This window comes from Zingiber officinale, chromosome 4A (assembly GCF_018446385.1).
Source record: "Zingiber officinale cultivar Zhangliang chromosome 4A, Zo_v1.1, whole genome shotgun sequence".
NCBI lineage: Eukaryota > Viridiplantae > Streptophyta > Magnoliopsida > Zingiberales > Zingiberaceae > Zingiber > Zingiber officinale.
This window is the reverse complement of record NC_055992.1, coordinates 70,838,133-70,842,471: the sequence shown is the minus strand read 5'-3', so window position 1 is coordinate 70,842,471 and position 4,339 is coordinate 70,838,133.

The window sequence follows — 4,339 nt, the reverse complement described above, 5'->3', positions numbered from 1 at the left end:
TTGGAGCTTGGTTGGTGGCCGAGACTTATAATCTCTTGGAGAAGGTTGCTTAGCCGAATCTTGGAAGAAGGAAAAATAAGGGCTTGGGTGGTTCTCATCTCGGTAGATCGTCGCCCACTCGACGTCCGAGATAAGAAGAGGAATACGGTAGAAGATCAAGAGGTTGTTGCTTACAAAGAAAGGTATAACTAGTAATTGTTTTCCGCATCATACTAGTTTTTCTTTGTATAAATTCCAAACACAAGAAGCATATAATTCTAGGTTTCGAATTTGTGATTCGAGTTTATGTTTCTTTTATTTTTTGATCTTGTGATTCGATTGTTCTTTTTGGTTAAACCTAGAGTTATATAAGGAAATTAAATATTGAATTTCGTTAAAAGGCATTGTCGAGGCAGTGGTGGATGTTCCCATACCCAAGAAGGCCAAGTGTCTCGCCATGTTTGACCTGAGAACCGATTTCTGAAATTAATATTTAATTGAATTTATAACATAGGTGGATTTGGATCAATAATGTTAAGCATCATTTGCGATCCAAGTCTAAACCATTAAGAACAGATAAGTTAAATTTGGAATCAATAATGTTAAGTTCTGTTTACGATTCTGAATTTTATTTCTAAAGAACACAATATGTTGTTAGAAAGGTTCAACACTTGTACAAAATTTTAGTACAGTGGAACCGGTACGATCTTATGACCAACCAACAATTGGTATCAGAGCCAGATTTGTCTCTGTGTGTTTGGTTTTCAGTTTAATTATGCACATGTCATTTATAATTTAGGGAGTATAATAGTAGGATACGCTAACTCTGTGGTTGCAGGCTCCAACTATTATGGCTTATGGTTATTGTGTGTGATTGGATCTTTGGACATGTCAAGGGAATTTTATTGTGTGTGCATGATTGTATTTAACTAATACAGCAGGAGCTGTATTAGCCCTAGGATTTTACATTTATATTCAATCTAGACTTGATGTGCATTCCCTTGTGGAATATAGGATCGATGTATGTAAAGTTTTATTTCCTGTCGCGGATCGTATCCTTGCGAGGCGTGGTGCTATTGAAGGACCAGAGGCGCAGCGGAAAAGGAAGCTCGATGGACCCGGCGACATAAACCCTAGGGCTGGTAGCACGCGAAGGACAGTGATGGAAAAATGTCATAATAGTTGGAAAATTAATTTCCATATTTATTATTTTTATTTACTGTAATGTATGTGATGTGTGCTTGCTAGGTTAAAATTCCTCACCTTAAATAACTAAGTGGGAGAGGGATTTTTAAATAAATTCCATGGTCTCCATTACTAGTTTGTAAGTGATGCAAACAAACTTGCGTGTTGACTCTGAGTGCCTTCCTCCATATCAGATGAGTTTGTTTGTGGATCACTAGATCAAACTTCCATTATGGATGATTATAGGAAATTAATTAGAAGCGTGTGATCCTCTCCATCGCAAGGGACACAATCTTATTTAATGGATAAAGTATCAATTAGTGGTATATACTTAGGCACATTTAATAGTATCCTCCCCATCGGAGTCACTGCTATTATTTGTGTGACCGAAGGAAAATTAACTATGAATTTTATTTGTCATAAAGTTAGGTTGACAAGAATAAAATTAATGGGTAAAACCTCCTCTTACAAATGTTTGATTTTGTATATGTCCACACTATCGTGACATGCAAAATTCACGATGTTTTGAGGTGTTGGTTAATTTAAATAGTATTGTTTGAGGAATCAATATTATTCTAAATTTAAAGTCTTGACCAAAGTTTATTTTGTGATTCTTAGAATGACTTTCAATCCACTGTTCATTATACTAAAAAGAGAACAAACTTACTAGTCCCAATTATATAGATTGGAAAAGAAACCTGGACATTGTTCTAACTGCTGAAGGCTATAAGTTTGTACTGTCAAAGGTTTGCCCAAATTTGCCTAATTGTGATTCTACCCAAGAGGAGATTGAGTATCATAAGAAATGGATAAAGGCAGATGAGATGGCGAGATGGTACATTTTGGCTTCGATGTCAAATATACTGCAACATCAGTATCAGGATTTACCAACTGCTTATGATATAATGAACAATCTCAAGGATCTCTTCAGACACCAGGATCAGGCTGCAAGGTAAGAAGCTATGAGAAAATTAATGACAACCACCATGTTAGAGGGTACTCCCGTAAGAGACCATATCCTAAAGATGATGGCTTATTTGAACGAAATACAAATCCTTGGAGGACAAATCGATGGGGAAACCCAGATCGATATTATTTTCCAAATGCTACCCAGAAGTTTTGAGCATTTTCGCCTGAACTATAATATGAATAAAAGGATGTATTCATTGGCGGAACTATTGACAGAACTTCAAGCAATAGAAGGGCTATTTCGTCAAAATTCTCAAATTCACTATGCTGAAAATGGTTCTACTTCTGAGTCAAAAGGCAAGAAGAAGAAGAAACGGGCTGTCTCAGCAAAGAAGGTGAATAAAACTCTAGGTACAGGACCAAAAGTTTGAATGAAGAAGCCGAAGGGCAAGTGCTTCATCTGCAAGCAATCAGGATATTGGAAGGCAGACTGTCCTCGTAGGAGAGAGAACTATAAAGGTATATCTCATTCTCTAGTAGTTGAAATATGTTTAGCGGTGTTATCTACCAGTACCTGGTGTGTAGATATGGGAGCCACTAATCATGTCTGCAACTCTTTGCAGGGGTTCCAGGAAACCCGACGACTATTTGAAGGAGAAATAACCGTCTACATGGGCAATCCTACTAAGGTGACGGCTGTTGCAGTGGGAGACATCTACTTATCTTTTGATAGGAATAGAAGTTTGGTTTTAAGAAATTATCTTTATGTACCCAGTTTCAGAAATAATTTAATTTCAGTTTCTAAACTGTATTTAGATGAATATTTTGTTTCTTTTAAAAACAATGTGGTTATAAAGAGAAATAGGATTTTTATCTGTTCTGGTGCATTGGCTGGCAATTTATATATTTTAAATCCAATTTCTCCCACAAAGCAACAAATGAAAATTAATAACACATCTTCTAATTCCAATAAGAGAAAGGAATCTTCGAAAATGAACCAAACATATCTTTGGCATCTAAGGTTTGGTCATATTAACTTAAGTAGGATTCAAAGGCTTATAGCTGATGGACTCTTGGGTTCATTAGTGGTGGAAAACTTTCCAACCTGCGAATCTTGCTTGGAAGGTAAAATGATCAAGAAACCTTTTAAGGCCAAGAGGTATAGAGCCAAAGATGTGTTAGAACTGGTTCATTCTGATTTGTGTGGTCTTGTGTCTATCCAGGCAAGAGGTGGCTTCGAATACTTTGTCTCTTTCATAGACGATTATTCGAGATACGGATATAAATTACTTGATGCACCGCAAGTCTGAGTGCTTTGATAAGTTCAAAGAGTACAAGGCTGATGTGGAGAAACGTCATGGTAAAAGTATCAATACACTACGGTCTGATCGTGGTGGCGAATACTGTTGGATTTTTCAGGCCGCAAATACCACTTTTTGCATTGCGGAAACCCCCAATCCCATGCCACTGGATTCGTGTGAAGTTATAAAACAAAAAATTTTCTACGTGTATGAGTTTCTATAACCTAGATCTACACTAGATCTACAAAGAAAGAGAGATTACCCTTGATGCGAAGCCCTTCGCAAATCCCACTCGTGCAAGGTTCGCCGGATCTCAAGGTTGTCAAGTATACAACCCTCTATGTGTATCCACACGAACAAATCAATAGAGAGAACATCTAAAGATATGCTAGCAACCTTAGAGGATCAGCAATGGTGGAGGAGAGGGAGAGAAGAAAGGTAGAGAGGAAGAAGAAGGAGGCCACCAAAACCAAATAAAACTCACACTTGTGTTAAAGTGGCTGGCCACTTCAAGAAGGCTTTTAAACCTCCATGGGATATCAAGAGTCACAACTCTTGATCTCCCTCATGAGGTGGCACACACATGTGCTAGCCTTGATGATGTGGCACATCATCATTAGTCCACTTAATGTCAACTCACAAATGAGATGGCAATAGTCAAGTCAAACTTGACCTTTCATCTTCCTCTCAAGTCAAGTCAAACTTGACCACTTCTCTCTCATGGTTGATCAAATCTAACCATTGGTTCAAGTCAATTTTAATTTAATGAATATCTATTCATTGAATTAAATTGGCTCAATGAGTCTATGTCCAAATTAGACTCATTTAACACATGAACCAAATTGAGTCCAACTCAATTAGTTTACTTTGGATTACTCTTAATCCAATTTGGTTCATCACATGAACCTAATTCTCTTGGTTCATCAAATGAACCTAATCTCCATCTAATTTCCCTTTGCGTGTGA